The following is a 20,492-nucleotide window of genomic DNA, read 5'->3' on the forward strand; positions in this document are numbered from 1 at the left end:
TCCACCATTAAGCTTCAACACGACTCCTTCAACTCAGCCATTCCAGTGAGTGAGGTTTTCAGCACTGCATTTCAGCTGCTGACATTGGCTATATTTTGTTTGCATCTCAATTTCCTTAACATTCTGGAATCCACACTGTATAACTGACATTAATACAATTGAACGAGCCCAGAGGTATTTCATGAGAAGAGCACTCCACTCCTCTGCTTGCAATAGAATATCTTATGCTACCAGACTTGAAATTTTGGACCTAGATAACTTAGAACCATGCTGCCTATGGATTGATCTAAGCATAGTACATAAAATTGTCTGCTACAACATCCTACCTGTCAACAACTTCTTCAACTTCAACCACAATAACACACAGGCAAACAATAGATACAAACTCAACATAAACCGCTCCAAACTCAACTGCAGAAAATACGACTTCAGCAACAGAGTGGGGGCATGCATAAGCACACCAGCGTGCCTACCGCCCCTGTCCTACTGTTCCCATTTATTCATACTCATTTATTATGTATGTACTTATACCTGTTTATACTTTATACTTATCCTCTGAACAGAGCTAGATTGTGGATGAGAAAAAGAAGGAGGTAGCTCTTTCCTGCTCCTGCAGGACTGATGCATTTTTCCTCTATATTGAAAATAATTCTTTTTCAGGACCCAAATCCACTATAATATGAAGGGATTGCACAGAGGAATTTGTTTAGTCACTGAATTTCTATATGTTTCTCAGTCCCATTTTGAATTGATGGCAGTTATCATAATCTTGAGAGCCAGTTTGCAATAGTGGTAAGCAAGGCATCAGATAGAAGTCAGGAGACAGTGATTCTACCCTATCTTACCACTAGCAATAGCACCTTAGGCTTATATACCATTTCACATTGCTTTACAGCCCTCTGTAAGCAGTTTACAGAGTCAGCCTATTGTCCCCAACAATCTGGGTCCTCATTTTACCAACCTCGGAAAGATAGAAGGCTGATTCCACCTTGAGTCAGTCTGGGTTGAACTCTTGACAATGGGCAGAGTTAGCCTGAAATACTGCATTCTAACCACTGTGCTACCAACTCCTCTAGGTAGAAAGCTAGCTAGATGACATTGGGCAAATCACTTTCACTTAACCTAACGAAGGAGATAAGGGGAAATAACTCTTGAAAAACTGGACACAATTGAACAGAAGAGAAAAACTCTTATAATGATTTTAATGTAAGCTAAATCTCCACTCAGGAGACTTCAAATGTAAATACAACAGACACGGATAATATACTGTATGGGGTTTGCTACAGTGGTGGGATTCAATTTTTTTTACTACCGGTTCTGTGGGCATGGCTTGGTGGATGTGGCAGGGGAAGAATACTGAAAAATCTCCAGTCTCAGAGGTGGTATTTGCTGGTTCTCCAGAACTACTCAAATGTCCACTACCAGTTCTCCAGAACTGATCAGAACCTGCTGAATACTACCTCTGGTTTGTTCATTGTATGTTACATTTGTATATACAGCATGTTAGTGAACTTGGTGGTATGAGTGACTCTTTCCAACTTTATGATTTAATGATTTTGTCTTTAATATAAAATAATAGTCAAATCTCTAAATATTAAGAACTTCAGAAAGTAGTTTTTGCCATAAACTGGAGCTATGTGCCTTGAAACTGATCTAAAAATATTTACTGGTGTAGTCTATTGTTTTTGCTTTGTTTTATTTTAATATTTTTAAATGTGACAATCCATTCAGAAGATCACTTGAGCCTAGCTGGATTAGAAGTATTTTTGTAAATAAGAGGTTAAATAAAATATTATTTAAATTGATTGCATTCTAATATATTTATATTTCTAGGAAAGCAAACCCAGAATACTGGGAAGTGTTGTCATATCTTTTGCCATCCAGGAGATCAACCAGGATTCTCACCTCTTACCCAACATCACTCTGGGTTACAATGTTTATGAAAATTATTTCACTCCACGAATGACTTTAGATGCTTTGCTGGACCTGCTTTCAGATGGGGAGGCCAATGTCCCCAACTACAGCTGTGGGAGTCGGAGAAACACAGTGGCTGTTCTGGAAGGATCTGAGACTGGCGTCTCCATCCAGATATCTACCATGTTGAGTGCATACAAAATCCCACAGGTCTGCCAGTGAGAAAAGTTGTAGTTATGCACATTTCAGAGGTCTTCTAAATGAAGAACGAAGTTTGATCATGCACATGCTAGTCCTTAAAAATGAAAATTCAGTAGTAGCAATTTATTGTCACTGCACCTCATACAACAATTTTTTCAAAGACAGGAACTGGGTGACTGAAGTTTCTATCATGCAAATATCTAACTAAAGAACATGACTGACGACTCTTGGCTATGGATTTGTCCCATTGGAGAATATGAATTACGATACACCCAGGGGATGTGAGGGAAACCAGGGTCAAGGGTGACAATGAATGATGTGTCTCAGAGTTGGCTACACCCAGGCAGTGCCGGACATGTTAACTCCCAATAAATCCTTTTGAAGCTTTGGAAGTTTGGCTCGAGACTCATGATTTACCACTCAGTATCAGGATGGGATGAACCCACCCAACCATAACAGTCCAGGAGAGTTTTTTATCGGCAGCATAATCTCTGCAACCAGGGCTAAGTTTCCACCATTAAGCTTCAACACGACTCCTTCAACTCAGCCATTCCAGTGAGTGAGGTTTTCAGCACTGCATTTCAGCTGCTGACATTGGCTATATTTTGTTTGCATCTCAATTTCCTTAACATTCTGGAATCCACACTGTATAACGGACATTAATACAATTGAACGAGCCCAGAGGTATTTCATGAGAAGAGTACTCCACTCCTCTGCTTGCAATAGAATATCTTATGCTACCAGACTTGAAATTTTGGACCTAGATAACTTAGAACCATGCTGCCTATGGATTGATCTAAGCATAGTACATAAAATTGTCTGCTACAACATCCTACCTGTCAACAACTTCTTCAACTTCAACCACAATAACACACAGGCAAACAATAGATACAAACTCAACATAAACCGCTCCAAACTCAACTGCAGAAAATACGACTTCAGCAACAGAGTGGGGGCATGCATAAGCACACCAGCGTGCCTACCGCCCCTGTCCTACTGTTCCCATTTATTCATACTCATTTATTATGTATGTACTTATACCTGTTTATACTTTATACTTATCCTCTGAACAGAGCTAGATTGTGGATGAGAAAAAAGAAGGAGGTAGCTCTTTCCTGCTCCTGCAGGACTGATGCATTTTTCCTCTATATTGAAAATAATTCTTTTTTTCAGGACCCAAATCCACTATAATATGAAGGGATTGCACAGAGGAATTTGTTTAGTCACTGAATTTCTATATGTTTCTCAGTCCCATTTTGAATTGATGGCAGTTATCATAATCTTGAGAGCCAGTTTGCAATAGTGGTAAGCAAGGCATCAGATAGAAGTCAGGAGACAGTGATTCTACTCCTATCTTACCACTAGCAATAGCACCTTAGGCTTATATACCATTTCACATTGCTTTACAGCCCTCTGTAAGCAGTTTACAGAGTCAGCCTATTGTCCCCAACAATCTGGGTCCTCATTTTACCAACCTCGGAAAGATAGAAGGCTGATTCCACCTTGAGTCAGTCTGGGTTGAACTCTTGACAATGGGCAGAGTTAGCCTGAAATACTGCATTCTAACCACTGTGCTACCACACCTCTAGGTAGAAAGCTAGCTAGATGACATTGGGCAAATCACTTTCACTTAGCCTAACGAAGGAGATAAGGGGAAATAACTCTTGAAAAACTGGACACAATTGAACAGAAGAGAAAAACTCTTATAATGATTTTAATGTAAGCTAAATCTCCACTCAGGAGACTTCAAATGTAAATACAACAGACACGGATAATATACTGTATGGGGTTTGCTACAGTGGTGGGATTCAATTTTTTTTTACTACCGGTTCTGTGGGCATGGCTTGGTGGATGTGGCAGGGGAAGAATACTGAAAAATCTCCAGTCTCAGAGGTGGTATTTGCTGGTTCTCCAGAACTACTCAAAATGTCCACTACCGGTTCTCCAGAACTGATCGGAACCTGCTGAATACTACCTCTGGTTTGTTCATTGTATGTTACATTTGTATATACAGCATGTTAGTGAACTTGGTGGTATGAGTGACTCTTTCCAACTTTATGATTTAATGATTTTGTCTTTAATATAAAATAATAGTCAAATCTCTAAATATTAAGAACTTCAGAAAGTAGTTTTTGCCATAAACTGGAGCTATGTGCCTTTGAAACTGATCTAAAAATATTTACTGGTGTAGTCTATTGTTTTTGCTTTGTTTTATTTTAATATTTTTTAAATGTGACAATCCATTCAGAAGATCACTTGAGCCTAGCTGGATTAGAAGTATTTTTGTAAATAAGAGGTTAAATAAAATATTATTTAAATTGATTGCATTCTAATATATTTATATTTCTAGGAAAGCAAACCCAGAATACTGGGAAGTGTTGTCATATCTTTTTGCCATCCAGGAGATCAACCAGGATTCTCACCTCTTACCCAACATCACTCTGGGTTACAATGTTTATGAAAATTATTTCACTCCACGAATGACTTTAGATGCTTTGCTGGACCTGCTTTCAGATGGGGAGGCCAATGTCCCCAACTACAGCTGTGGGAGTCGGAGAAACACAGTGGCTGTTCTGGAAGGATCTGAGACTGGCGTCTCCATCCAGATATCTACCATGTTGAGTGCATACAAAATCCCACAGGTCTGCCAGTGAGAAAAGTTGTAGTTATGCACATTTCAGAGGTCTTCTCTTCTAAATGAAGAACGAAGTTTGATCATGCACATGCTAGTCCTTAAAAATGAAAATTCAGTAGTAGCAATTTATTGTCACTGCACCTCATACAACAATTTTTATAATTAAAATAAAAAAAAAAATTTTTTTTTTTTTTTTTTAATTTTTATTTTTTTTTTTTTTTTTTTTTTTTTTTTTTTTTTTTTTTTTTTTTTTTTTTTATGAGGGGGGGGGGGGGAGGGGGTTTGGGGGGGGGGGGGGTGGTTGGTTGGGGAAGGATTAATATTTTTCAAAGACAGGAACTGGGTGACTGAAGTTTCTATCATGCAAATATCTAACTAAAGAACATGACTGACGACTCTTGGCTATGGATTTGTCCCATTGGAGAATATGAATTACGATACACCCAGGGGATGTGAGGGAAACCAGGGTCAAGGGTGACAATGAATGATGTGTCTCAGAGTTGGCTACACCCAGGCAGTGCCGGACATGTTAACTCCCAATAAATCCTTTTGAAGCTTTGGAAGTTTGGCTCGAGACTCATGATTTAATTGGGGTAACTGCCAGAATCCTGACTACATTAATATCACACTGTATAGTAGAATTCAATATAGTTACTGCTCTGGGATAGAAACTATTTTTCAGCCTATTTGTCCTTGTCTTTAATGTCCTACTGTATCACCTGCCAGATGCTAATAGATCAAAAAAATAGTTCAAAAAATAGTTCAGAATATCCAATGGGAGAAAGGGATTAGAGCAAAGATTCTACCATAGGTCCCTCCCATCAAAGTTCTAACCCAGAGTATGAGAAGTTCTAATTTTGGAGATTGGTAGATTCTCACACTAAAGAAGCAGATGGAGAAATGATGTGTGAAATGAGCCTTCATTTTAGAGAGTGGACAAAGTCTTTATTAAAGCCAGCATTCTTACTTTCCATTTTGAATCTTTGGATTGTCAACTAAAATGTCATCTTTTTTTTCTCTCTTTTTTTTCCAGATCAGTTACAATTTTGTTTCTCAGGTTCTGAATGATAAAAGCTATTTTCCTTTCTTCTACCCAATGCTCCCCTCTGAAGGATTCCAGTATTCAGGGATGGTCAAGCTTCTTCTCCATTTCAGGTGGATTTTGGTTGGGCTGTTTGCTCCGGACACCGACCAGGGGCAGAAATTCATGAGGACGATGACCTCCATGCTGATAAAATATGGCATCTGTCCAGTTTTATCACAAACCTTTTCCAGAGCTAAACACTTCAGTCTTTCTGATGCCTACAGCAATTGGAGACAAGTTAATGTCTTCCTCTATGGTGCAGACATAGGCATTAGGATGATAATTATACACAAAGCTGTTGAGCGTTTTAAGAAACCTGTTACAGGCAAGGTGCTGATGACAAGTGTACTATGGGACTTACACCTATATTTGATGGAGGTTACAACTCTCACTGAACTAAATCAGGACAAGACTGAAAGCCTCCATAGCACTTTTTCCTTTCTTATGAAAACAAAGCAAACAGCAAACTATGCGATGTCTCATCATTTTTATTCCACAATGCAAGACTTCTCAGAAAGATCCTTTCTGTGTTCTTACCCCAAGGATCCTTTTTCAGTGAAACTCTGGAGATGGTGCAGGGAAAGAGAAGAACTGGAGTCTCTGCCCCAAGAGGCGATGGATCGTATCTTATCAATAGACAACTACTTCACTTACAACACAATCTGGGCTGTGGCACAGGCTTTACATACAGTCATTATATCCAGCTCTAAGAGGACAAGGAATAAAGATGGTAAGAACAGGGAAACTCCAAGGCTGAAGGCTTGGCAGGTATATTTTTTATTATTATTTCTTTTGTGCATGTCTGTCTTGCAGATATGAATCCATTTTATAATTGTCAGAGCTGAAAAGCTATTTTGAAAAGTTAGTTGAGTCTTGGTACAAAAGGAATATTGACTTTAAACATTCTGTTCTTTTCCACCTTTGCATTACCACCATTCATTCCACTTGACTGGCAACTTGTTTTCTGTTTAAAGTACTTTTCAAATATAATATTTTAATATCTTTACACTTGATTTTGTTTTAATATAAGTTAAGGGAGAACAAAACTTGGAGAGGCTTTCAATATTGCAGCCCGTCCCTTTGAAGGAAGACAGGCAAAAATCAGCATCGATTCCAGAAATGCTACTTTATAAGGCATATGAACAGAATCTTGAAAGCTTGATCAAATGAGTCTCCTTAGTGTTGGGGACGCAGTGGCTCAATGGCGAAGAAGCTGAGCTTATCGATCAGAAAGGTCGGCAGTTTGGCAGTTTGAATCTCTAGTGACGCATAATGGAGTGGGCTCCCGTTACTTGTCTCAGCTTCTGCCAACCTAGCAGTTCAAAAGCATGTAAAAATGCAAGTAGAAAAATAGGGACCACTTTGGTGGGAAGGTAACAGTGTTCCATGTGCTTTCGACATTTAATCATGCTGGCCACATGACCACGGAGACATCTTCAGACAGTGCTGGCTCTTTGGTTTTGTAACGGAGATGAGCACCGCCCCCTTGAGCTGGAAACGACTAGCACATATGTGTGAGGTGAACCTTGATCTTTATTGTGATGACCCAGAGTGTAATACAAACATAACAAAAACCAAAACGTAAATAAACTTCTTTTAATGCCTTCAACTTGGCTTCACTGTTCAATTGTTCACAGTTGGAGATTAAACTCTTTCCAAAATAACATTCCAAAAGAAAGAAATACAGTCCAAACTCTGAGACCAGATAACAAAGCAATAAAAAACCAAAAACAAATCGCACTGAAGAAAGTTCCACGACAGACCAGGATAATTAATTACAAACTTCAAGAAGACAATAGAGTGGTCAATGTCTGGAATACTCTACCCGACTCTGTAGTCTCTTCCCCAAACCCCAAAAACTTTAACCTTAGACTGTCTACTATTGACCTCACCCCTTTCCTAAGAGGTCTGTAGGGGGCGTGCATAAGCGCACCAACGTGCCTACCGTCCCTGTCCTATTGTTTCTCTTATTCTTTTATTTTTCTTATATGTACCCATTTCATGTATTCACAACTATGTATACACTTATACTTATTATCTTGTAAACAATTGGCAAATCAAATAAATAAAAAATAAATAAATAAATAAATAAATAATAACCAGGTACAGTCCGTTGGAAGAATGCCAACCAAGATAAGCCTCATCCAGGAATAAAACACTCTTTGTTTCCAGTGTTTGCTAGCATGCAGGTCTGAACTCTTATGCATTCCACGAAGAAAATCAAGGCCCTCTCCTCCTGAGTAGACCATGTCTTTCCCTTATCCTCTCCTCCCTGTGTGCCCTAGGATGGAGAGGGGATGGGCCTGGGTCCTCCTTTGACTGCTCAGCCGGCCTCTGCCCTTCCCCAGCCTCCTCCACAACCTCTGGAACCACACTTCCACTCCCTGTTGGCTGTTCCTCCTCTCCCTCAGAGTCAGTCTCCACCAGGGGCATGACATTTATCTTAGTGTTTGTTCAATTTATATATAACTATGCTTGACATTGCTAAATATTAGAATGTAAATGTTTATAGATTGTCTACAAACAACTTGGGAAATAGCAATAACCGTAGCACTTAGACTTATATACCAGTCCATAGTGCTTTACAGTACTCTCTGATCAGTTTACAATGTCAGCATATCACTCCCAACAATTTGGGTCCTCATTTTACTGACCTAAGAAAGATGGAATAACAGAAGAACAGAATTCAGAATAACATAATTGGAAGGGACATTGGAGGTCTTATAGTCTAACCCCCTTCTCAAGCAGAAAAACCCATAACATTTCAGACAAATAATTGTCCAATCTCTTCTTAAAAGGAAGGCTGAGTCAACTTTGAGCCCCATCAGGATTGAACTCTGGGCTGTAGGCAGAGTTTGCTTGCAATACTGCATTCAAACCCCTGTGCCATCAGGGCACCTTCAGAAATAAATCTGAAACTTTCACTTTGTATGTCAGTTCACCCACAGCACAAACTATCTTACTGTAGTTTTTTTTTAATCCTGTTTAAATGTACTTATTTTGTTTTCCATCCAGCTTCATTCTTCCTTTCGAAACTCTCAGTTCTACAATAATTCCATAGAAGGGGTGTACCTGAATGAAAATGGAGAACTGATAGCAGACCTGGATATTGTGAATTGGGCAATTTTATCCAATATATCTGTAAGCAGAGTGAAATGTGGACATCTAGAAAAACGGATACCTGGATTTCAATTTTATAATCAACCAGAAATCTATGGAAGAGATGGAAGTGCTGAACAAGGTAGGAAAAGGACAACATTTCACTCTTTCTGAAGCTCTTACCAAGAGAATTGCAGTGTTGGGGCAGGGATAGGTTTGAGATGTCACTTCAGTTCTCTAAGAGAGGCAGTAGCTTATTTGGTTTGATATTCAGATGTCAAAAAAGAACTGTGTCCTTCATTATTCAAGGAAAATACAACTGATCTCCCCCATTCCCTAATATTGGTTGTTTTTAATTGTTGCTTGTTTTTACTGTTGTTGTGAGCCACCCAAAGCTGTGGATAATAAGGTGAAAGGTTGGATAAGTCAGAAGGAAAGAAGGAAGGAAGGAAGGAAGGAAGGAAGGAAGGAAGGAAGGAAGGAAGGAAGGAAGGAAGGAAAGAAGAAAGGAAGGAAGGAAAGGGAAAGGGAAAGGGAAAGGGAAAGGGAAAGGGAAAGAGAAAACTTTACTCCCATAGAAAGTGATGTAGATGTGATCCATCCATAATTCATTTCACAAATTAGAGAGTCCATCTGACCTTCTTTTAAATAGTTTAGTAATTAAATTTAGATCTTAAACCCAAAAAATAGTGCATAAATATCAAAGAGGGAGATAAAGTTGGAAGCAACATTCAGCCAAATCAATTTGATGAGCCCCCCCCCCCCCCAAAAAAAATTTTTTTAAAAAAAATAAGTAGCAAAATTAAAACTACACATTTCAAACCCTTTGCTCTTTTGCCTCCATTCTTGAGGTTAATTCATGACTCGTTTTCTGGATGTTGTCTCTGTTCAGCCCCTGCCTCCTTCCAAGTGTGTGGAAAGCTGCCATCCTGGATTCATGAAGGTGGCTCAAGAAGGGAAGCCCATTTGCTGCTACAACTGTCATCCTTGTGCAGTAGGAACCATCTCCACCATGGAAGGTGGGTGGCATTGGAGAAAGAAGCTGACATTTGAGAACAGCATTTTTCCATAAAAGGGCATATTGATAGGCTATTTATTAATTTATTTATTAATTTATTGTGTACATTTATTTCATATTAAAGTATAAGAAGTTATCTTTGATTTATTTGGCACCCATCTCGCAGATCAAGGCAGCTATGAGTGGCTTACAGTAAGATTATTTATTTACTTTCAAAAGATTCAGCAGTGGAATGATAAAATGATTACTTCCTTCCTTCCCTCCCTCCCTCCTTCCTTCCTACAAGTTCATTAATGAAAGGGTGATATTAAAACATAAGAAGAAAGAAAAGAAAAATTAAATTAAGAAAGGAAGAGGAAATTAATTTTTCTCTTCTAACTGGAGTGAAATGAAGTATATTAATTTCATCCACACACAATCAGCAACATCAATAATTTGACTCAATCAATGGATCTGATTACAGTACATAATGGGAAATCTTACTCTTTTTCTTTTCAGATGCACAAAAATCCACCAAATGTCAAGGAGATCAATATCCAAACATCAGATGAGTTCACTGTATTCCCAAGACTAGTAGCCATTTTTCTGATAAAGAAACTCTGGCAATCATCCTGGCTTCTATTGCCTTATTCATGTTTTTAATCACTGGCTTTGTTTTGATAATCTTCATTAAATTTCTGGAAACTCCAATTGTCAAAGCCAACAATCGGGACCTCTCCTACATCCTTCTCCTCTCCCTTCTGCTTTCCTTTTTGATCTCCCTCCTCTTCATTGGTCGGCCAAACAAACAAACCTGCTTTCTCCGACAAACAGCCTTCGGCATCATCTTCTCAGTTGCCATTTCTTCAGTCTTGGCCAAAACAATCACAGTAGTGTTAGCCTTCTTGGCCACTAAACCAGGGAATAATATTCAGAGGTGGCTGGGTAAAAGCTTGGCCAATTCTATCATCTTTTGTTGCTCTGCTGTCCAAGTTGTCATTTGTAGCATCTGGTTGGGTACTTCTCCCCCATTCCCTGACTCTGACATGTATTCCCAGTATGGAGAAATTATGTTGCAATGCAATGAAGGGTCTGTCACCCTGTTTTACTCTGCCCTTGACTACATGGGTTTTCTGGCTGTCATCTGCTTCACTGTGGCTTTCCTGGCCAGGAATCTGCCTGGGGCCTTCAATGAAGCCAAGCTTCATTGAAGGTGACCACCTTCAGCATGCTGGTCTTCTGCAGTGTCTGGATATCCTTTGTGCCCACCTACCTGAGCACTAGGGGAAAATACATGGTGGCTGTGCAGGTCTTCTCCATTTTAGTCTCCAGTACTGGGTTGCTGGGCTGCATCTTCATTCTGAAGGGCTACATTATTTTTTTGAGACCTGATCTGAACACCAAAGAACATGTGATGTCAAAATAAAATAGAAATTAACTTTTGGTATATCTATTCCCCAAAGGCCAGGATGATAATTTGTTATCTTAAAGTTCCTTAAAAAATGCACACACAAAAAGTGTTACATCATTGTATCGAGGCCACCTCTGAATAAAAAGGAGCAACTGGATTTGAAAAGTGAAGTAGAAAAGTTATTCTGATAGATGTTCTGGAGTTATCCCATCTTTTTATCTTTGTACATCTGATAACTATTACTCAGATTTTAGGATTCATTATTAGCCTTTAAGTAAGGATATTTTAGCAATTTAGCACAGCAGTATAGGTCTCTTTTCTAATTTAAGAAAGGATTTTTTTTCCTGAGTCGAGACCATTTCTTTTCATATGTGAGAACTAATCTTTTCAGCCTCTAAACCAAAGACAGAGTATTTTAAAAGTTCTTCAGTAAAATTGCAAATTTTAAGTAAGATGGTTACTCAGCTAGGAAAGGGTGAGGTGTGACCCATAAATTTCCCCCTGTTGAATATTTTCTATTGTTCAATTCTTATGTGTAATCAATGTATTTTATTCTTTCTCTGGTTGCTTTTTGATGTATAATATATACCAAATTTTTATATCGTTTGTTCTGTACCTTATCAAATAATTAACACCCCCTGTCATGCCCCTATTGGAGACTGACTCTGAGGGAGAGGAGGAACAGGTGACAGGAAGTGGAAGTGTGGCTCCAGAGGTTGTGGAGGAGGCTGAGGAAGGGCAGAGGCTGGCTGACCAGTCAGAGGAAGACCCAGGCCCTTCCCCTCTCCATCCTAGGGCACGCAGGGAGGAGAGAATAAGGAAGAGATGTGGATGGCGTGGTCTACAGGGGAGGAAAGGACCTTGAACCTCTTCATGGGCTGCAGCTGTGAGAACTGGTTAAAAGGATGGACATGTGTATGGGCCAGTGCTGGAAACAAAGCGTGGAAATATCTCTAGTCTATCGTTCCTCTCTGAGTTTGGTGTCCTTCCCAATGTGTGTTCCGATATCTGTGGACATCTTCAAGCCTTATCTTGCCTGATTCCCTTAACTGCTTCAGTGTGGTTTGTGTTGTTTTTACTCTTTATAATTTATAGGCATTTTTAGTTTAAACGGCATTTCCTCCTTTTTGTAACTGCTTGTGGGGGAGTTTTTTGTCTCCAGTCAAGGATATTTGGAGCTTTGAAGCAAAGTGAAGGAATAAAAGGGGCGTCACCTGTTTTCATGACTGTGTTTATTTTGTATCCCACCCTGGGTCATCACAACCCTCCTCAAAAATACTTTTCACCTTGTTTATGGTTCTTCTTGTTGGATAGAGTAAAAATATGATCAGCTGGGACTCAGAAGGCAAAGAATAGATGGTGGCAGGGCCAGTCAGAGGTGGTATTTGCTGGTTCTCCAAACTACTGAAAATTTCTGCTTCCAGTTCTCCAGAACTGGCCAGAACCAGCTGAATACCACTTCTACCACTAGCCCATTCACAGTTGGGTTGGATTCCCCAGAAAGGAACCCTTTCAGACAGTAGGAAATAGAGTTAGGATTTCCTGTTGTCTGAGCAGTACACACACAAACACTCAGGGTTTTTCTTTAAAGAAAAAGAAAGACATAAGAATTTAAGAAAGTTTTATGCAGTATCACAGGAAAAACCTCTATTTGAAATTTCAGCTTTATGTAATTTCATTTTTCAAAATTATGATGCTGAACTATGGATTGGTAGGAACAATATAATGATTTCTTCAAGAAACTGGAAGGCATGTCTGAAGAATATCTGGTGTTTCCTAGAGGAAGAGGGAGATAAGCTTCCCATAAAATACTGAATCATCTTCTTTCAGACAGAAGTGCTGAGCTGAAGAAACTGAATTATTCAGAGTACTTCCAATCTAGAATAATATCTATAAAAAATAAAATAAAACCAAGGCTCAAATTGTAATGTGAAAGCTGCATATAGTGTTCTATGTATTTGCAGCTTCACTGGTTCATGAGAAATTTCCAGCTTCAAAATCTTTCCAGGGATGGAGTTTATTTGGATGGAAATGGGGTTCCCTTTGCTGACTTTGATAGCCTGCACTGGAGAATGTTTTCCAACAAGTCCGCTGCTGGGTTGAAAATTGGGAGTGCAGAAAGAGAGTTTCTCCAAAGTCAAGGTCTCCATCAACCAAAGTACCATCATATGGCCAAGATCATTTAACAAGGTAATTGATGCTTATTTGGTTTTGCTCTTCTATTTAGCTCCACTTATGCAAACTTCTCTGCTCAGAAATAATTTTCATTTTGAGTTTAGGCTTTGCGGATCAGGTAAGATTGCTCTTATAGAAATGGCTAGTGCATATTAGTATATATTTGTAAACAGCAATGGATCATGCCCAATATTTCCTAGTCGAACCACAGACAACTACAATGATCTAATACATATTGATTTTACAGAAGACAATGTTGAAAAAGCACTACACAATCTAAAACCATCTGTATCTATTGGACCGGATGGAGTTTGCGCCTACTTCTTTAAAAAGCTATCCACTTCCATAGCTGAACCTCTAAGCATAATCTTTGAAAAATCTTTCAGGACCAGCTCCTTGCCAAATCTATGGTAACTAGCCACAGTCATTCCCATCTTCAAAAAGGGAGACACCAGCCTCCTTGAAAATTACAGACCAATCTCTTTATGCTGTGTTACCTGTAAAGTCATGGAATCAATTATTAACCAATCCATCATCCTCCACTTAGAGACAAACAACCTACTCTCTAATAAACAGTTTGGTTTCAGAAGGAAACTGTCCTGTAATCTGTAACTCTTGCACTGTAAAAATATATGGACTACACAACTTGATCAGGGCAAAGCAATTGACACAATTTACATAGACTTCTGTAAAGCCTTTGATTCAGTGGTACATGACAAACAACTACTAAAACTAAGGTCTTATGGTATCTCTGGATACCTGCATAACTGGATAGAAGCATTCCTGTCAAACAGGCAACAAATGGTCAAAATTGGGAGTGTCCTGTCAAATCCTGTACCCATCAACAGTGGTGTCCCCCAAGGCAGTGTTCTAGGACCAACTCTCTTCACACTCTACATAAATGACCTCTGTGATTATATTAAGAGCAACTGTGTTCTTTTCGCTGATGATGTAAAGCTATTCAACACCACTGACAATGCTGCTACCCTTCAAAAAGACCTCAACTATGTGTCAGAATGTTCAAACAAATGGCAACTTCAAATCTCAACAAATAAATGTTCTATCTTACATATTGGCAAAAAATAAAAAAATAAAATACAAGCTGAATAGTCAAGACCTTGTTGATGACAAAAACTTTGTCGAGGACCTTGGAGTACTCATCTCAAATGATCTAAGTGCTAGAACCCACTGTAACTACATAGCCAAAAAGGCATTAAGAGTTGTTAACCTAATCCTACATAGTTTTTTCTCTGGTAATATCACACTATGAACTAGAGCATACAATACATCGGTCTGATCTAAGTATAGTGTATAAAATCATCCATTGTAATGTCCTACCTGTCAATGAATACTTCAGCTTCAACCATAACAATACAAGAGCGCACAAGAGATACAAACTCAAAGTAAACCTCATCAAACTTGATTGCAAAAAATACGACTTCAGCAACAAAGTGGTCAACCTATATCACTATTAAATTCAGATTATAAAATCTTTGCTTCAATTCTAGCAGAAAGACTGAAAAGATACTTAAACAGTTTTAATCATCCTGATCAAAATGGATTTCTCCCAAAGAAACAGATTAAAGATAATATGAGAATAATTTTAGATACACTGGAATACTATGAGGCACATCCTGAAAAACAAATGGCTCTGATGTTTATAGATGCACAAAAAGCCTGTGACAATGTGAATTGGTGTTTTATGCTGTTACAATTGGACCAAATGGGCTTTGGTAAAAAATTTACTCAAGCCATGGAAACGATATATCATAAACAAACTGTAAATGGAGAGTTAACAGATTCTATAGATATAAGAAAAGGGACCAGACAAGGCTGTCCACTGTCACCTCTGTTGTTTGTGTTAACACTGGAAGTGCTGAATAGGAACATCAGAGAAGAAAAAGAAATAAAAGGAATGAAAATTAAAAAAGAAGAGTATAAATTACAAGCTTTTGCAGATGACCTGGTATTTATATTAGAGGATCCATTGGAGTCTGCACCTAAACTGATAGAAAAGATAGAAGAGTATGGGAAAGTAGCAGGTTTGAAAATAAATAAAGATAAAACAAAGATTTTAGCAAAGAACATGTTAGTAAGACGAAAGAAAGAATTGGAGGAAGTTTTGGGGATCCAGGTCACAAACAAGGTTAAGTATTTAGGGATACATATAACACCAAGATGTAGCACACTTAAGGAGGACAATTATTTCAAACTTAAACAACAGATTGCGACAGATTTGATAAAATGGGAAAATTTACAATTATCACTGATTGGGAGAATATCTACAATTAAGATGAATGTATTGCCTAGAATCTTATACTTATTCCAGACAATTCCAATCAGATTAGGGAAAGAATTTTTTGAAGATTTAAACAAAATAGTGCTAAAATACATTTGGCAGGGGAAGAAAGCGAGAATAAAACTTAAATTGCTACAAGATGCAAGAATAAGAGGAGGATTTGCTTTGCCCAATTGGGAATTATACTACCAAGCAACGAGTCTAATATGGGTAAAGGAGTGGATAACACTAAGGAATACTAGACTTTTGAATTTAGAAGGACATGACATGCTGTTAAGGTGGCATGCCTTCCTCTGGTATAAGGGAACTAAAACGCAGGGGTATTTTAGAAGACATTATATTCCAGAAGCATTGTTTCTAAACTGGGAGAAGATAAAAAAGCAATATTATTTAAAAATTCCGCTATGGTTATCTACTATTGAAGCTTTTTCCTATCCAATAATATATAAAAAGGAACAAACAGTTTGATATGGTGAGATATTGAATGAAAAGGGTGAACTTAAATCTATGCAAGCATTGGAAGAACAAGGTGTAAAAAAGAATTGGTTTTCATATTTGCAAATACAATCTAGATTTGATAAAAATGTTAAAACAGAAGGTATCTATGATAAGTTGACTGATTTAGATAAAATTTTGACAGGTACTGATGAAAAAGTAATAAAAAAACTTTATGGATATTTGCTAGAGTTTAAATTAGAGGAAGAACAAGTAAAAGAAATGATTGCGTGGGGGAAAAATTTCAAATATGGGATTGACTTAGATAAATGGCAAAAATTGTAGTCTCAAAATTTTAAAATGACAATGTCAACTGCATATAAAGAAAAATTGTACAAGATGTTTTACAGGTGGCACTTAGCCCGACGAGAATTGCAAGGATGTTCAAGAATAAATTGGATAAATGTTGGAAATGTCATCAGATACCTGGTTCATATTACCACATGTGGTGACATGCTCGGATGCAAAAAGATATTGGACTATAATTCACACATGGTTGGAAAAAATGATAAAACAACACATAGACCTTAAACCTGGGATATTTTAATTGGGGATTATACCGGAAATATATTGTAAAGAATTGAAATATTTGATTGTAAATGTTTTAACGGCGGCTAGAATTGTATTTGCTAAGAATTGGAAAAATGAAAAAATACCTATGCAGGAGGAAATTATTAAGAAAATCATGGACTGTGCCAAAATGAGTAAATTGACATTTGAAATTAGAGAACAAGAGGATAAACAATTTTATATGATATGGGATTTATTTTATCAATGGTTAGATAAAAAGACATGGTAAAGAAATAGATTAGTAAGCCTTACAATAAAAGTTAATAGATTGATAAAGAATACAATATAAAATATATAACCATTGGATGACTGTATAAGATTAAATCATATTGAAAATTAGAATATCTCATATAAAATGATGGAAAAATAGTTAAATGAATGTTTAATAATTGATATTATATAAGCACAAGCTAGACCAATAAGGTGAGAATTTATATAACTTGTGAGTAATGGTAAAAAAAGGATAGCACTTTCAAAAATACATTTTCCATCTTATTTTATCAAACTTATAGCAATACATCCTCATAACCTTTAATTAACATTTCTAAGGAGAAAACCTCCTTGAATTGCTTTGGAATAAACTTGTAACCATTCCCTTGCTCTATACCTGTGGGATTTTGTATATGCCCAATATGGCAGCCATGAGGATGGATATATCAGAATTGGTCTCTTCCAGGAGAACCAGCATGTTTCTCTTCCTTGGCCTCTCCAGTCGAAAGCAAATTCAACAGACCATCCAATGTCAATCTTCTGTCTCAAAAGTTGTCATGGAAGTTATAACCCAGGGTGATGTTGGGTAAGAGAAGAGGATCTTTGTTGATTTCCTGAATGGCAAAAAGGAAGGACAGAATTTTCCAGTACATCACATTTGCTTTCCTGAAAAGATAACATGGATTTTGCCATGATGTTACTGTCAGGATTCCGGCCGTTGCCCTAATTAAATCATGAGCCTTGACCCAAGCTTCAAAAAGTTCAAATGATTTATTAAGAGTGAACATGTCAGTATGACTTGTATGAAGCCGATTCTGAGACACATAATTCACTATCACCTATGACCCTGCCATGATTCTGGGTGCATCATAATTCATATTCTCTAACAAAACATGTTCATAGTAAGAGTCATCAATCACATTCTCCAATTAGGGATTTTTGCGGCAGAAATTCCGTTAGCTTAGTTACAATATTTGCAAGATAAGAAGGGAATGCACTTTTGGTTTTAAACTGCTGCACTGCTCCTTCAAATTTCTCCTCCCCTCTTTTCATGGCAACTCTAAAACAGGCATAGAAATGTTTTATGAGTTGACAGTTAAATTCAGCGAAATTATCAATCTAAAACTAAGGAGACATTTCCTGACAGTGGAAGCAATTAACCAGTGGAATGGCTTGCCTTCAGAAGTTATGGATGCTGCATCACTGGAGGTTTTTAAGAAAAGATTGGACAGCCATTTGTTTGGTATGGTGTAGGGTCTCCTGTAGGGGATTAGACTGGATCACCTCCAAGGTCCCATCAAACTCTGTTATTCTGTTAATGCATTTCATATGTGCTATTGTGAATGCACAAGTTTTTGTCCCCAAAGTTCCTCTTCTCTACTTAGATTATTTGAAAGTCGAAACGAAAAAATGAGAAGTTAAAGGGGAGAAAGCCACATAGAAAACATAAATATATGGGAGAAGGCGGAGCTACGTCGCTGCGATACAGCTTCAATCTCGGGGCTCCGAGATCGCAGCTGATATCTTCGCCCCTGGTTGGTCCCAACGGACCTAAACCGTCCCGTAGAGACGGTGATAGCAAGGGGTGCATTCTGTTGATCCCAGGGACATCGCAAAGTCCCTGGTTGATCCAGGAGAAGCCTCTTTACCATCGGCGGAGAGGCAGCCATTAAGCTGCTGAAGCTGGGACAGCTCCGGAAGGAAGAGACAGAAAGAGAAAGTGTATCGGCTGGTGAGGACTTTTTAAAAAAAAATATTTGGGACTTAAGGACACTCTCGAATAAGAAGAAAGCTGTAAGATTTCTGACAAAACTTGACAAAATTGATTTAGCGGCGATTTTTAAAGAGGAATGTCAAAGTGAGGCTTGGCTTTTTACTTTTACTTTTTTTTTCTTTACTGAACTTCTATTGCAATCTAGTAATTGTAACTAGACTGGTTTTTTCTCTTATATTTACTTATTCTTTTTTTCTCCTTTTTGACTGTTTATATTTTTTAGAACAGAGGCTTCCGTATTAATTATATATATATATATATATATATATATATATTATATATATATATATATATATATATATATATATATATATATATATATACATGTATATGTGTGTGTGTGTGTGTGTATATTCTATTAGGGTTTCTATGGGAAGGAAGGGGGAGTGGATCAAAGAAACTTTGTAACACTGCCAACTAGAGGCTTGAAAATACTTTATTGAAACTGAGAGGACTGTGAAAAATTCTTTCTCAAGGACACTGGAATTTGATAAGATAGAGGGAAGAATACTGGAGAATGTTTTCACAGGTGTCCTTTGGGACTTCTACTATCAATTGAACATTTGAAGCTTGGCTTTGAAATTTGTGGAGAAGCCATAATAAGAGCCTTGGATAACTAAATAAAATGCAGTGTGCTCCTCTTTTTTTATTCTTTCTTAACTGTCTTATCCCTCCCCTGCAATCCCACAGTATCTTGTAATATTTGTATATTTATTTTTTATTTCATCTTATTCTTATTTTTTATTTTTAAAGGGAAAGCCTTAGAATATTTTTTTCCTTTTTTTAATGGGACTTTTGCCTTTTCCATTTCAATTTTTGATTCACTTTTATGGCTATTTTTTATTTTTTGAGACCTTTCAATTGGATTAAGGTGTGAAGAACCTGAAGAATTCTTTTTTCTTTTTTTTTCTTATTATTTTTTAATATTATTGGGTTTTATTCTTTTTCTCTCTATTTTTAATTTTTATTTTTGAATTATAACTGACTATTCCACAACAGGATTAAGGTCTAGAAGAACCTGAAGAATCTCCTCCTTTTTATTTTTAATTTTCTTTTCTTTTTAACTTTGGGCTTTTAATTTTTTACTGGCTTTATTTTTGTGTTTCCCTTTTTACTAATTGGATTATAATTGGCCACTCTACTAATTGGATTAAAAGAGCTTGAAGACCCTGAGCTACCCAAATGAGTAAGAAAATCTTATCTTCTGGCATTTCAACTTCTGCTCCTGCCTCCCCATCAGCCGGAGGACGACTTTTAACAATGGCAAAACAAGACAAAGCACAAGTGGATTTAACGGTGGTTATGCAAGGAATTCAAGAACTTAAAACAAGTATTGAACAAAGAACGGAGAGTATTGAACAAAGAATTGGAAAGATTGATGGAAAAATTGAAAATATTCAACAAATGATGGTGAAATATGATGAGAGACTCAAAAAAATTGAAGAGAAAGATAAACAAAGAGATGAGACAATTGGAAATATTGATAGCAGATTAACAATGGTTGAAAAAGATAAAAGTGGGATGTTGAAGAGGGAGATGGACAGGTCAGAATTTTATCTCAGATTTCAAAATATAGAGGAAGAAAAAGGACAAGATTTGGCTGCAGTAATGATAGAAATTTTGGCTGG

General features: G+C 37.4%; 1 pseudogene; it reads left to right on the top strand.

Moving 5' to 3' along the window:
- The first annotated feature begins 1,833 nt into the window (after positions 1 to 1,833).
- On the top strand, positions 1,834 to 11,356 carry LOC113428876 (vomeronasal type-2 receptor 26-like; annotated as a pseudogene).
- The last annotated feature ends 9,136 nt before the right edge of the window (positions 11,357 to 20,492 follow it).

This window comes from Notechis scutatus, unplaced genomic scaffold (genome assembly GCF_049901735.1).
Source record: "Notechis scutatus isolate UNSWTSFEM ecotype Mainland unplaced genomic scaffold, rNotScu1.2 NSCUCTG87, whole genome shotgun sequence".
NCBI lineage: Eukaryota > Metazoa > Chordata > Lepidosauria > Squamata > Elapidae > Notechis > Notechis scutatus.